This window comes from Lontra canadensis, unplaced genomic scaffold (genome assembly GCF_010015895.1).
Source record: "Lontra canadensis isolate GAN:19392208 unplaced genomic scaffold, GSC_riverotter_1.0 scaffold12, whole genome shotgun sequence".
Classification (NCBI taxonomy): Eukaryota; Metazoa; Chordata; class Mammalia; order Carnivora; family Mustelidae; genus Lontra; species Lontra canadensis.
Window position 1 is genome coordinate 22,596,117 of NW_022631006.1, and position 16,628 is coordinate 22,612,744.

Consider the following 16,628-nt stretch of genomic DNA (forward strand, 5'->3'; position numbering starts at 1 on the left):
AAAGAGTACTATACCATAAAGATTAAAAATTCCAAATATGTATGCATCTAATAACAGTTAAATTATATAAAGCAAAAATCAACAGAATTACAGGATGAAATAGACAAATTCATAATTATAGTGGGAGACTTTAACAAAACTCTCTAGTAACCAGTAGAACAATCACACTTTTTTATATTTTATTTTAAATATGTGTCTTATTTATCCATACAGTTAATTTAAATTTGAGATTCTTTGTCTCTTATTATTTGTTTCAGGGGTACAGGTCTGTGATTCATCAGTCTTACACAATTCACAGTTCTCACCATTGCACATACTTTCCCTAATGTCCATCACCTAGCCACCCCATCCCTCCCATGCCCCTCCACTCCAGCAACCCTCAGATTGTTTCCTGAGATTAAGACAGTTATGGTTTCTCTCAGTCTCTGGTTTCATCTTACTTCATTTTTCCCTCCTTTCCCCTGTGCTCCTCTATCTTGTTTCTCAAATTCTTCCTATCAGTGAGATCATATGGTAATTGTCTTTCTCTGATTTATTTATTTTGCTTAGCGTAATAGCTTCTAGTTCCATCCACGTCATTGCAAATGGCAAGATTTTGGTTTTTTTGATGGCTGCATAATATTTTATTGTATATATACACCACATCTTTATCCATTCATCTGTTGATGGACATCTGGGCTCTTTCCATAGTTGGGCTATTGTGGACACTGCTGCTATGAAAATCGGGATGCAGTTGCCCATTCAGATCACTACATTTGTATCTTTGGGGTAGATACCTAGTAGTGCAATTGCTGGATCATAGGATAGCTCTAACTTTCAAGTTTTCAAGGAACCTCCATACTGTTTTTCAGAGTGGCTGCACCAGCTTGCATTCTCACCAACAGTATAGGAGGGTTCCCCTTTCTCCACATCCTCACCAACATCTGTCGTTTCCTGACTTGCTAATTTTAGCCATTCTGACTGGTGTGAGATGGTATCTCATTGTGGTTTTGATTTGTATTTCCTGATGCCCAGTGATGTGGAGCACTTTTTCATGTGTCTGTTGGCCATTTGGATGTCTTCTTTGCTGAAATGTCTGTTCATGAGTTCTGCCCATTTCTTGATTGGATTATTTGTTCTTTGGGTCTTGAGTTTGATAAGTTCTTTATAGATGTTGGATACTAGCCCTTTATCTGACATGTCATTTACAAATATCTTCTCCCATTCTGTCAGTTGTCTTTTAGTTTTGTTGACGTTTTCCTTTGCTGTGCAAAGGCTTTTGATCTTGATGAAGTCCCAATAGTTCATTTTTGCCTTTGCTTCCTTTGCCTTTGGAGTTGTTTCTAGGAAGAAGTTGCTACGGCTGAGGTCAAAGAAGTTGCTGCTTGTGTTCTCAGGATTTTGATGGATTCCTCTCTCACATTGAGGGCTTTTAACCATTTTGAGTCTATTTTTGTGTGTAGTGTAAGGAAATGGTCTAGTTTCATTCTTCTGCATGTGGCTGTCCAATTTTCCCAACACCATTTGTCGAAGAGACTGTCTTTTTTCCATTGGACATTCTTTCCTGCTTTGCCAAAGATTAGTTGACCATAGAGTTGTGGGTCCATTTCTGGGCTCTCTGTTCTGTTCCATTGGTCTTTGTGTCTGTTTTTGTGCTAGTACCATACTGTCTCAATGATTACAGCTTTGTAGTAGAGCTTGAAGTCCGGAATTATGATGCCACCAGCTTTGGTTTTCTTTTTCCTCTAGCTATTTGAGGTCTTTTCGTTTCCATACAAATTTTAGGATTATTTGTTCCATTTCTCTGAAAAAAGGTGATGATATTTTGATAGGGATTGCATTAAATGTGTAGATTGCTCTAGGTAACATAGACATTTTCACAAAATTTGTTCTTCCAATCCATGAGCACAGAACACTTTTCCATTTCTTTGTGTCTTCCTCAATTTCTTCATGAGTATTCTATAGTTTTCTGAGTACAGATTCTTTGTATCTTTGGTGAGATTTATTCCTAGGTATCCTATGGTTTGGGGTGCAACTATAAATGGGATCGACTCCTTCTCTTTTTGTCTTGTTGTTGGTGTATGGAAATGCGACTGATTTTTTCTGTGCATTGATTTTATAGCCTGACATTGTACTGAATTCCTATATGAGTTCTAACAGTGTTGGGATGGAGTCTTTTGGGTTTTTCACATAAAGGATCATATCATCTGCAAAAAGTGAGAGTTTGACTTCTTTGGTGATTTGGAAGCCTTTTATCCTTTTTTTGTTGTCTTATTGCTGAGGCTAGGACTTCTAATACAGTGTTGAATAGCAGTGGTGATAGTGGACATCTCTGATGTGTTTCTGTCCTTTGGGGAAAAGCTGTTAGTTTTTCCCCATTGAGAATGATATTTGCTGTGGGTTTTTCATAGAGGCTTTTATGATATTGAGATATGTACCCTCTGTCCCTACACTAGAAAAGTTTTGATCAAGAAAGGATGCTGTACTTTGTCAAATGCTTTTTCTCCATCTATTGACAGAATCATATGGTTCTTGTTCTTTCTTTTATTAATGTATTTTATCACATTGATTGATTTGCAGGTGTTGAACCATCTTTGCAGCCCAGGAATAACTCCCACGTGGTCGTGGTGACTAATGCTTTTAAGTACTGTTAGATCCTATTGGCTAGTATTTTGTTGAGAATTTTTGCATTCATGTTCATCGAGGATATTGGTGAGATTCTTTGGCTCTTAATTGGACCTTAGTATATTTACATGTAGCATATGTACCAACATATTTAACTTTTGCTCTATGACCATAAATGTTTTCTATTTTCCCTACGTTACCTAGGTTTCTCTTTGGATTATTTGAGGGGTTTTTTAAAACCCATTTTTCCTTATATTTGCTTGAAATTATATGCATGTTTAATATTTAACTAGTGGTTTCTCTGGATGTTACAGCATGAATTACTGACTTAGAAAATCTAATATTAATTGGCACTTTTATCATCTGAGAGGACAGTGTAAAGACTTCAAATTTTGGAATACCTCAGCTAAATTTCCTCTCTTGACTTGCATGACATTATTATCTTATATTCTAATTATATATATATGTAATTTACATATAATTACTATATATTTTACATATATGTAATTACTTTTTGTCCTAACCCTCAATATTAATTTAGATTAATTCATGTGGTTAAACTTTTCATGTTTCTCTTTGGATCTCCCAGCTTCCACCTAGGGTGATTAACCATTTGCCTAAAGAATACCAGATCATACTTCCTTTATTTCTTTTCATGGTATTAGCTGTCAAAAACAGCTTTACTATAATACACCTAGTTTCTTTTTCATCCTATAAAACTCCCCATATCTTTGGTTGGAAGTCCTTTAATCAGTATTAGAAATTTCTCAGCTATAATCTTTTCAGCTATTGTTTCTTTCCTATTCTCACCTTCTTCACTCATTCTTGAATTCAGTAAGTTAGTTCTTTCCATGGTATCATCTATGTCCTACATACTATGTTTTATATTTTCCATTCTTTTGTCACTTCTTTTTTATTCTGTAAGTTTTCTTCCAACCCATGCTCCAGTAGCCTAAGTGTTTTGTTAGCTGTATCTTATCTGGTGTTAACCCATTTACTGAGTTCTTATTTTGGTTATTGCAGTTTTGTATTTTACAGTTAGAGAATTCTCATTTCATTCTTTTATATATTTTGAAGTAGCTGACGCAATTCTCAATCTTTTATATCGTTGAACTGTTACAAATTTTATGTAAATTAACTCCAATTTTGTATTCCATTTGGATATGTTTCTATTGTCTATTGTTTTTGTTGGCTTTATTCATTTGAGTTGCCTTGTGGGACTGTTTCATTGTTTGTTTCATTGTGCTAGACCTTCTGTTCTAAAATTGTTTGCAGAAATAATTTAAAGCTTCCCTTTCTGTAGAGATGAATTTTGTTTGTTTTTCAGGTTCCTGGTAGCACAACTAGTATGGGATTACCATAATCCACGTTCAGTAATTGAGATGATTCAATTGATCTTCAGTTCCTGTAATTGTCTTTCCTTTTATAGTTTACCCTATTTACTTCTGGATTACTAGATCTACCTCCCTTGTGGAACTTAAAACCTCAGTTTTGTTTTTTTTTTCTAGTCCATGGAAGTCGTCAAAAGTTGGGTTTAGGCTTTCAGTTATTTAGGGACATTTTCAAGAATCAGCAACGATATTGAGTAATACAAATTGATAAAGTTCTCTTGAGAAGCTTTCTTCTCTCAGCTTTAGCCTTGCCTAGAACCACACTTGGTAATTCTTCAGTATCTTCTTATTCTTTGATACTTTCAAATAGATTTTGTTTTTTCATACTTTGTTTTTCTTTTCTATTTGTCCTTAAAGGAAAGGTTGTACTGATTACCTTGTCCTCCAGTTTTTACTTTCATGAATTCTCCTTAAAGTTTGAAGGTTAATGATGAACTGATGCTGGGAGAATTATTCGAGCCACGTATTTCCAAGTACTACATTGATGGTTACTCCTCACTATAGGATGGGGGCTATTTAACACTAATTATTTTGGCCTCTGGGTCTTTCTTGAAACTCTGATGTAAGAGCAAGAGTCTTATTTAATATCCTTTGCTTGTAAATTTCTCACAATTGAACAATATTTTGTAAGGCTTCTTAGTTCTAAGACATTTAATTAAGTTTACAAAAATTATCTCATTATGTCTAATGTGTTAATAATTTTATTTGATGTATTAAGTGCAATCATCTCTTTATGGAACTATTTTGTCACATTTTAATGATTTAGAAATTAGCTAAGATGAAGAACCAAAATAAAGTTTACATAGCAAGTAAGATATTGGGCTAAAATAGTTCTCTGTTTTCCTTAGCTGGCTCTTCTTGCCACTAACAGTTCTATTTACTGAGAAACTAATATTCATATTTTTAAAAACATTGATTCCTTTTTAATAAGAGAGTAATGTGATTTATAACTTTGATAATTTTTTGAGGTCAGTTCTTTCTGGCCAAATTATACTATTTGGATTCTAGTTTTTTTGTTTTTGTTTTTGTTTTTGTTTTCCCATGTGTTTGATATTGGTAATGTAACTTTGCCAGGAACATCTTTTTAAACAACTTTGCATTGCATCTTGAAGGAAGGTCGTAAAAGAGGCTAGTGGTAGACTCAACAATATCAACCAAATGTAGGGATTTCAAAGGAATTCTTTTTGGAAGAATTCAACTTGTTTATTCAGTTATTTCTTAAATATTTACTATGTGCTCATCATATCATAAGATAATGTCTTAATAGAGATTATATCCTCCTTCTGGTTAGAGATAAACAAATAAACAAGAAGAGGGTCAGTTAGTGATAAATTCTTTTCAGAAAATCGTGTAACATTGTAGAAATCAGTTGACCATTTTAGATTGTGTGATTAGTAAGAGGAAATCTCTCTGATATGGTGGTTTTTGTTGTTGTTGTTGTTGTTGTTTTTTAAGATTTTATTTATTTGACAGAGATCACAAGTAGGCAGAGAGTCAGGCAGAGAGGGGGAATCAGGCTCTCTGCTCAGCAGGGATGCTGAGGCAGATGCGGGGCTCAATCCCAGGACCCTGAGAATATGACCTGAGCCAAAGGCAGCAGCTTAATCCGCTGAGCCACCCAGGTGCCCCTCTGATACGGTGTTTTTAAGGCAAGATCTGAATGACAAAAAAGAGTCAGACATGGTGAAGAGCAATCTGGGTAGAAGAATCAAAGGTCCTAGGATGGGAAAAAATCCAAAGTGCTAAAAAAAAAAAAAAAAAAAGGGGAGTTTGCCATTGAAATTGGAACAAGGCAAAGATGAAATAAACAGAGCATCTATTATATAGGGCTTCGCCATCCGGTGTAAGAAGATGGATTTTATTTTAAGTGCAGTGGGAAGTAAGTGGAAAATTTTAAGCACAGGAGTAAAATGATCAATTTTGAGTTCTAAAGTAATAAATACCTACTGTTTAGGAACTGGAATATGAGGGCCAGTTATAGAGGCAGTGAGGTGAGTTAGCAGGTGATGGCCGTGTAGTTCAGGTGAAGCATCATGGTGTTGGCAGCTATGACTATGTAAGCTATATTCGTTGATGGCTGTGAGGTGGGCAAGGAAGTCGCATACTTTAAAGAGTAAAATCAATGCCTCCTAGATTACTTATTAAAGCAGTTGGGTGGACATAACTAATATCTAACTGAAAGGGGGATTTTTGAGGAAGGATCCAGTATTTTGGAGAGCTAGATTCCAAAGAGCTCTTTTTACAGGACATGTAAATTTTACCATGTTAAGATTCCTAAATGCCAACTATGTGAAAACATTGTGAATGAAGTTGTATAAGTGAGTGTGACATTCTGGTGCAAGTTTAGGGGAGGAAATATGGATTAGGGAGTCATTAGCCTGTAGCCATTTAAAGAGATGAGTGTATCTATGAAAATAAGCAAGTAAGAAGAGAAGGGAACTCAGGATAGAACTTAAAAAATGCTCATAAATTTAGAGATTGAGCGGAGGAAAAAACAACAACAACAAAGAATACTGAAAGGAAACTGAGTCCAAGAAACAAAACAAAACAATATACACAACAAGGTGTCTTAGATACCAACAGAGGTCATGACTGACAAAAGGTAAAAATATAAAACAAGTCCATCAGAAGCACTTTTTACTAGCTTTGTGCATGAAACAAAAGAAGTAGGATAGACAATGAAATGTTTTAATTGTTCCCCTAATATTATTCCTGAAAAAGCAAAACCATATGATCTAGCAGTTCCACTTCTGGGTATATACTTGAAAAAATTGAATGCAGAGTCTTGAGGAGATATTCATACACCGTGTTCATAGCAGCACTAATCACAACTAAAATGTGGAGGCAATCCAAGTATCTATTGACAGACAAATGTGTATGTGATATATACACTAATGGAATATTATTCAACTTTAAAAAGAGGGAAATTCTTACATATCTCAACATAGATGAGACTTGAGGACATTATGCTAAGTGAAATAAACCAATCACAAAAAGATAAATACTATATGACTCCTCTTATATGAGGTACTTGGATAGTCAAAATCAGAGACAGAAAGAGTGGTGCTTGCCAAGGGCTGAGGTTAGAGGAAAATGAGGAGTCACTTAATGGGTACAAAGTTTTCTTCATGGAAGATAAAAGGGTTCTGGAAATGGATGGTGGTGATGGTTACACAACAATATGAATGCATATAGTATCACTGAACTGTACACTTAAAATTGGTTGATATAATAAATTTTATGTTGTTTATTTTACAATTAAAAAATTGAAAAATAATTAAAGATGAAGGGGAAAAAATATTTAAAGGCTATTAATAGTGTCTGGAACCTATCCAGCAGAATTCCGTTCAGAAAGAAAACAGAGACTCGTATATGGTCACTCAATAAAATTTGTTGAAAAAGTGAAATTACATCTTCAAGGAGACAGAATTGATAAACTAAGAGACCCTGGTAGAGTGCTCAATGTATTTACACACTAAAAGCTCTTTTTTTATGAGCCTGGGGTTTTTTCTCTGTTGACTGGGTTCACAAAGCAGGTGATTTGGAGGCATGATGTTTATAGAGTGGAGATAGTCTGAAATGCATGAAACATTATTTTATGGCCCCCTTTCTTTGGGTGAATATTCAGAAGTAAGTCCTCCTTATAATCTGAGAATGTTAGTGCAAAAGTAATAGAGCATTGAATAAAAACTAAAACTTTAGCTTTTTTCCTTTCCTGGAAGATATTCAAAACAATGAAAATTATATGCTTAATGACATGGCTTAATATGAGAACTGTCTACTTTTTGGGTCACATCTTTGAATAACAGAAATAGAAATCAGAACGATATTAAAAATAAGTTTATAAATGATGAGATTCAGCAGTCTTTGTATTCTGAGAAGACTGATCCAGTCTAAATTTATAAATGTGGCCATTGTTGATCCTGATGTAGTGAAAATTATGTGTAGAATCCACACTTTCAGATAATTGTTTTAAAGATTTACATTATGAATAAATTTTTTTAAAATATGAAAAATCTTTGAAATTACACTATTTCAAATGTTTAAATTAGGTGAGATGATTTATCTCAAGTAATGTAAGCAAAGAAGATAAGAAACCAGACCCGAAAGCCACTAAATTAAGGATACCTGTTTTTGTAGAACATGGTTCAGGGAGGAGGTAGAAATAATTTTTTATTTGTAGATATTAAACAGTTTTTTAAAAATTTTCTGATTATGTGTCTATTCCAACCAATTTCTAATATTTTATACTGAAAAGGAATAGTTGAAATAATAAAATGTTAATTATATTCAAGATATGATCTTGAATATATATTAATTTTTGAACAAGTTCTTGATTATAACCTAAGAATAAAAAATGGAATGCTTGAGAAGAAAAGAAAGCAAGCTGCTGGCTAGCTACACAATGAGGAATAATTTGTTAAGCATGTGTCAAACATTAAAACATGTAGAACTTAGTGGTCCACAAAATACTCACAAAAAGGAATGGCATATCCATGAGAAATGCTAGATTAATCTCATCAAATTTTAAGCCTGAACAGAATTTTGATAAAGGGTTGTAACATTCCTGAAATCTCCAGAATATACACAATACATAAAAGACAAGAAGATTTTTAGAATGCACTTACTAATTGTCATTTTTTTCATTCCTTCCTGTTGGTATTGTGATATATTTCTCTCTAGCCTTTACTTCCCATGCTATTTTTTTAATTAAAAAAAGCTATATTGCAGTTATAATCATACTATATATAATAGGTTTTATATTGCTGTTTGAAATTAACATGGTTAAAAGTACTTTTCGTGCGTTGTTATAATCTTCATAGCTGCCCTTTTCAGTAACTATATACTATTTTAAAAGGTTTATCTAATACATCAAGTGTATCATGATTAATGAATATTCAGGTTTATTTTGCTATCATAAATATTGCTGAGATGAATGTATACAGAGAGTTCACTATTTGGGGTTTTAGTAATGACATATTTCTAGAATTAGTATTGTTTGATCTAAATATTAAAATACACAGCTGCACATACAACTAATTTGATAAGTGGGAATATGGTATCATTATTGTTTAAATTGGCATGTATGGAGTTGCTAGTGAATGTTAATATTTGTGTCATGTTTATTTACTAATTGTAATTATTTTTTGTGAATTATCTGATCATATTCTTTGTTCATTTAATTATGTGCTCTTGATTGTCTTATAAATTTATTTGGGTGATTTATGTATTAAAAGCAACCCTATTGCTATATTTGCTGTAAATATTTACACTAATCTATAATATGCCTTTTTTTTTTTTAAAGATTTTATTTATTTATTTGACAGACAGAGATCACAAGTAGGCAGAGGCAGGCAGAGAGAGAGGGGGAAGCAGGCTCCCTGCAGAGCAGAGAGCCCGATGTGGGGCTCAATCCCAGGAACCTGAGATCCTGACCTGAGCCGAAGGCAGAGGCTTTAACCCACTGAGCCACCCAGGTGCCCCTATAATATGCCTCTTACTCCCTTTTTTCTAACAAATAAAATGTAAAGAATATGTTTTATAATATAAAGTCTTTTACTCTTTTTCTTTGCAATTTCTTCCATTATTTTTAAGCTTAGCAAGTCCTCTACCTAACAGGGGTTTTATAAATATTCTATTCTATTTTTGTTATTTTCTTATAGTTTGATTATCTGCATATGTTTATAGCTATATAAGTGATTTAATTTGTGGTTTAATTTGTTTTGGTATTTGAAGTAAAGCGAAGTCCAAATTCATTTTTTTCTTTAATGCTCCTGGTCAGTTATCCTCATATTTACTACAAAAATTTCCCTACTCTACTGTTCCTTTTCCTTTTATTAAGAAAAAAAAAATGATAAGGTTTATATCTGGATTATTTTTGATCTGCTTATATATATGTATATATAGTTAATCCAAGCCATACTGCTTTAATTATAGTTTAATGAAGTATTTTAACATCTGGTAGAGCTAGTAACATAACATAGCTATTTTTTATAAAGTATCTTTGATACTTTGCCCCTAAGTTTTCTTAAATGAGTATTAAAGTCAATTTTCAGGTTTCAAAAGCTCCTATTTTTATTGAAAATACAATGAACTTCATTGTTACTATTAGAAGACTGATATTTTTAGGAATTTGATTTTTACCTTTCCCATTATGGAGTATGTTGTATCTCTTTACATTATCTTTTAAGCATATACAAAATGTGTTCAATTTTCTTTTTATAAGCCACATACACTTATGTTGCCAAAATTATTCTAGTGTTGGTAGTGTGTTATAGAGTGGATAGAACTTATTTGGAGTTTCTTCTATCACTTACTAGAATTTTTTTTTTTCTTTTTTTGCCACTTAACCAGAAAAACGAAATCTGTTTTTTTTTTCAGTTGGTTCTTACAGACTTTCTGATTATACAATAAGGTCATAGAAGTAGTTATTTTTTTTCTTCATTATCAAGATTTATAACCCTCATTTCTACTTGCAATGACTGGTGCTATTGGGACAATAGTAATTAAAGGCAGTGATTAAAGTTATCTCTAGTTTTTATCCCACTTTTTATAAATTATCTTTAGTATTTCATGACAGGTTAAAATAGATATTTTTACTTAGGATATATTATTTTATGCCTGTTTGTAGTATTGCTGGGCATGTAATCATTCATCAAATCTCTTTTTGTTTTGTTTTTCCTAATCAGTGTATAAACAAGCTATATTATGTAGCCTAATCTTAAGATTTGAAAGCAGAGGGTCCTGCTTCTCTCTCTGAAGCGAGGTTTCTGGGTTAGTAACGGTTTGATCAGCTACCAGGAGGAGTATATGGAATATAAGATTTGTCATAGAATTGAAGCAGTTATGAGAGCTAACAAAGAGCCCTCCGCATTAAAGGCAGTGTCTGAAGCTGTTGTAGGTCCGCAGGGTTGAGAGTGGAGAAAAAAAAGCAGGATGTGGAGCAAGGGGAAGCAGAGATAACCTGGAACCTCTGAGTACAAACTGGGACCTACATCTGTTTCTCTTAACCTCCCACTTCGATGATGTGGGTGGCCTGCAGGGAAAGTGAGTGTCCTTTGTCCCAAGGCATACATGGCTGGCCAGGACTCCGAGAAGCCAAAGGATGAAATGTGGGAGCTGGAGGAGCTGCAAAATAAAGCAGCCAGTCAGCAGCTCCCTTTGTCAGACACAGGGGCACCTGGTGCCCTGTACCAAACTCTGAGCCCAGGGGCTGCTGCTTCACTTTCGTCTTCCAAATATCATACAAGCTACTCCTCTGGTCATATCTAACCTGCAACCATACAGGGGAGGAAATTCTGGGAAATGTAGCCCTAGTTCGCTAAGTCAAAAACAATACAAAATACAGCAATACAAAAGCATTCACTTACCTATAAAACAGGACTAATGATATGCATCAAGCTTGGTGTCATGAATGGTAGAGCTAAATCATGTAAAGTATATGAATATAATATATGCTCAGTTAGTGATGTCCATTACTAATACAGATCATACCAATAGATGTCCTAATACTGAGTGTATGTGTCTTGCTGCTTTTGTTTACTTTTACCAGTGAACCATGCACTCTGTGCTACCTTCCTTAAAAATTTGCTTTACTTAATGTCAACTCACACCAGCTACATTATTTCTTATGTAACTTCCCAACATTGGGTCAATTCTTATACCTGTTTCTCCCTCTGACATAATATTTTCATTTTGGTAGGAAAAGAGTAGATACTGCAGGGCTATTACGTGAATAAAATTAAACACTGATATGACTACTTTACAAACTGAAAATTCACCTTAACCATCATTTCATTAGTTTGGCTTTAGAATCATAATGACAGGTGTGTATCTTTTCACATTTCACAAATAATCAGGAAGCAAATAAGAGTAGTCACAATTTGTAGATTGTATTATGGTATTGTTGCCTGGTGTTTTCATGCATATAGAATAAGAAGAATAATAATAAGCCATTCACTATAGGCCATAATCATAATAACCTTAGGATTAGTGACTTCATGTATTTGTTCATGTATTAATAGTTAACACTTAAAAATTATAAATTTTCTTGGTTAACCAAGACTCTTAGAACTGATATCAATTGATAGTCAATAGTGAAATTCTCTTCAATTTCCTTAAAATGTGTCTTGAGAACATTTAGGCCTACAAAACTTTATTTATTTAAATTTTTTTTTCACAACTTTGCTTTAAAAAAGATACTAAAGTTTGATCAGTGCTTCCTTAGTTCTTTCTTCTATCCTGTTGATGGCATTCTCTCTGTTATAGTATTTATCTTCAGTATTACTTCTTCTATGTAACGATACCTATCACATTGCATAATATCAAGTTAATACTTTGATCATTGAGTTTAATTTGTGAATGCTTAATAATTTTACAGAGTCATGTTAACTAGTAAATAAAGGGGACAAATAAAGTTTAATTTTTTTGTATTTTGTAGGTGTAAGGACTTTAAAGTCTTAAAGTCTGGTACTTTAAATAATTAATAGTGTTGTTGATAGCACTTCTCAAAGTCACTGTGATTTTCACAAAAAGAAACGAAGAGGACAGTATTTTCCAGGGAAAAAATAATTCTCTTTGAGGGATTTTTTTTTTTTAAGATTTTATTTATTTATTTGACAGACAGAGATCACAAGTAGATGGAGAGGCAGGCAGAGAGAGAGAGAGAGGGAAGCAGGCTCCCTGCTGAGCAGAGAGCCCGATGCGGGACTCGATCCCAGGACCCTGAGATCATGACCTGAGCCGAAGGCAGCGGCTTAACCCACTGAGCCACCCAGGCGCCCCTCTTTGAGGGATTTAAGAGCTTATATTTATGTGGCCTGATGATTTTTACCAGGGGCAGATCCAGGTTTTGTGGGACCAGAAACATATACAACCAGGGTGGAAGATTCTTTAAGGAAAGGAGCACAAAATTATGAAGATTAAAATTGTTAGGAGTAAAAGGATTTCCTTGGATGAGGCCATTTTATTGACTGACCCTGCAACTTAATCTTTAATAACTTCACATAAAATCTGCCTCTGGTCTAGGGAAATACTGGATGCCTTTTTCATTATAGTTAAATGTTTTGAAATAAAATTAAGAGCATTTTGATAAAACTTCAACAGTTTGGATCTAATTGTGTATTATAAAATAACTCACTTTTTTATTCTGAGAACTGTACAAGATAATAGACAGTGGCTTCATATTTATTTCATTTTTGAATGCTGATAAGTATTAATGGCAGTGGGGGATAGCGAAAGGTATCCTTTTAAAATTTGTCAGCAATATTGCTTTGCTACCTACTATGTGAGCGGCAGAAATCATGGCATAAAACATCTATTGAGGTCTTTCTTCTCAACAATTTTATGCTAAGAACAACATAACTCCTGACTCGTAAGGGCACTTTGGAAAGGGTAAATGAAGTGGTAGCACAAGGTTTACTTTAACAACTAAAAAAATGTGTCATATGTATTAATGTCAACAACTGGAATTTTACCTCATTAGGCAATTTCTGGATCTAAGGGTCTGATTATTATTCTAAGCAGAAAAAATATGCTAATTATTCACTGAATGTAGAAGGAAAAAAGGTGTAAAATCTCCTGTTAGCCGTGTGACCATGTACTAATTGCATGTCATGTGTCAAAATAATGCAGCTCACTGTGCCTAAAGCAATTAGACACACAGAACTCCATTAATGAAGCACTGTCTGTCACTAAAAGTGTTTTCTGTGCTATAGTTGAAGATTAAAATATTAACTTCTCAAATATTTATGATAGTTACTGACAGCATTTCAAAATGTTGCTTTTAACAAAAGCTTTCTATTAAGAATTAGTTTTTAATTTGGATTTTATATTCAAAGAAGTTATTAACATATGGGAGTAAGATGGGATTTCTTAGGTATCTGAAGAGGGTTTGTTAAAAAAGATAGACTACTTTTAGAAAACTTTACCATGTCTTTGACCCTTAATTTTTCCCTCAGAAAGGGGCTTTCTGAGGGTATTACCAAAACATATTCTTCCTCATTTACATATTCATTTGACAATGACATGCAAATGTAGGTTTCACTTATATTATCTTTTTATGTTATTCAAATTAATCAGCTCTGAACTCACGGCAACAAGTCAGGCCCTACTGGTCAAATATCATCTACATATTGTTTGGTGATTTGAGAAGTATCCAGAAAGAATGCCGGTAACCTAAAAGATTATCAATTCTAGCTTATTTAGTAATAGTAGCACAGTGCTACTTCTATACCAAATCCATTTATTGAGTGATTACTGAGTACCAAGCAGTATGCTTGGCATACGATATTTTATTCAATTCTAGCCTCGCATGCCGTATTTGTTCCTTTACTCTTTGTAACCATCCAATTTTGATCTAATTGCCGTTATGACTAACTGGCTTTGCCATGGTCTACACCTGAGGTTTTACAGTTTGAGAGTTTTTGGTCAAAACAACAATGTTCTTTAATTTTTTGATATATTTTAGTACTATTTCTTTCAGTACATTCTCCTTCTTTATCAACTTTTATGAATGCAAAAAAATGTGTTCTCTGTTGGTCAGAAGATCTTGATCTCAATCTATCTAGGATCAGTTATTTTCAGAAATCTGCTTAGATTCTTCCCAAAGAAGAATAATTCTGCATATTAATTCAGGTAAAAACAATTGAATGTTATTAAACTTGAGCCGTACTAATTAAGATAACATATCCACTGATTTTGAAAAGTTCATTTTGCCATTTCCAAGGTGTCTTCTGGTTTTAGAGGAAGTCTAATGTTTTTTAATCATACCTTAGAAAATCTAGTGCAAAACAGCCTATCCTGAATTAGTACTCCAAACTTCTTACTCTAGCTTAATAAATGCTGAAATTCAGCCCAGTGTTAAATTATAAATCTTCACTCAGATGGCAGTAAATATTAATTTTTTGTTTGTTTTCACATTCAAAGCTCAAGGATCACTCACAGTTTTTATAATAAATGATATGTTTTTTCCTTTTCCCCTCTGACCACTCCTCTTTATGTAAGAAAAAGACAGCCTGGGGTGGCTCAGTTTTTAAGTGTCTGCCTTCGACTCAGGTCATGATCCCAGGGTCCTGGGATGGAGCCCTGCGTCAGACTCTCGGCGGGAAGCCTGCCTCTCCCTCTCCCACTACCCCTGCTTGTGTTCTCTCTCTATGTCTCTTTCTCTGTCAAATAAATAAATAAAATCTTAAAATAAAAAAAAATAAAAAAGTAAGAACAGCCTGGTTACCTAGAAATTTTCATTAGTAATGCAAACTTGGAGTAGAACATTTGTAGCCACATTAGTAATTTTTCTGACTGGTAGGAAAACTATCTGCAGTCTTAGCTGACAGAGTGCTTCTTCATTAACACCCTGAGTGTGATGATCTCTAGATACTCTACTACTGTGGGGTAGTCTACTAATGAATATTAACAAGTGATTATTTGGTTGGAGGCTCACATAGATTTCTGGAGGGATAGGTAAAGTTTCAGTATTTATAACAAGGATACTGTTAGCTCATATCTGTACCTGAATTTGAAAGACAATTATTTCAAATCTTTAGAACATGGGTATTGGACATTTAGGGGAGAAAAATTCAATTTGTCTTCACATTGTGTGAATCATTAAATAGATTATTCAAGCAGCTAAAACAATAATTTGCTCAGTTTTGAAATTAAACCCTTTGGCCATCTCTGAACCTGTTCTCAGAAAGGATGATGTAAGATAAATATGTTGGAGGGATTAGATTCCTTAGTAGATTTTAGTTATTTTTCCTTTGTCCAAGTTGTTGGTGATTTAAAAATACTTTACTGTTTAAAGTAAAAACATTAATTTCTTTCTATTTTCCATTCAGATAATTTTATAAGTATTTTAATTTTGATAAGTCCTGTTTCATAAAGTTAGTTTAGTTGAATCTAGTAGCATGCATGCTCCATAAAAATAAGAATTGTTTTTTCTGTTTTGATTAATACTGGTACTTGGTATTATTTAATCCCTGGTACATAGAGTGGTATCTAGTACTAGTAGGTGTTTAATAGTTATTTCTGAAATGAATGGGTAAATGTTTCATATTCTTTCCTATCTTTATTCATTTTACTTTTATTATATTAATATGTTTCAGCACATAGAGATTTATATGTTATACAAATGTTATTAATAAAGCATAATGATACAGTGAACATTCATAAACCTAACACTCAGCCCAAAAGATAGGAATTACCAATAATTTGCATCTACCTATATGTTTTTCCCTTGTCTTATCCCTATGATTCTTTCCTCAGAGACAACACTATCCTAAATTTTGTGTTTGTGCTTTTTCTAATGTGGGGTTCTGTCATAAATATTGAATATTTAAGAATATCTTGTTTAGTTTTACTGTTTTGAGGGTCTATAAAATGGCATTACACTATAAGTTATCTTCTTAGGCTTGCTTTTTTTTTGCTACTGATACACGTGTATCTTCCACATGCTACTATATAACAATCAATTGTGTGTCTATATTAGCTTGATGAAAAATTTTTATTTTTACCAGTTTTTTACTCTTCTGTAGAATGCTGTTATCAACATTCATGTATGTCTCCTGATGTATATGCATAAAACTTTATCACAGCTATTACCACAGAAATGGAATTCCTGAGTTGTAGGATATTCAT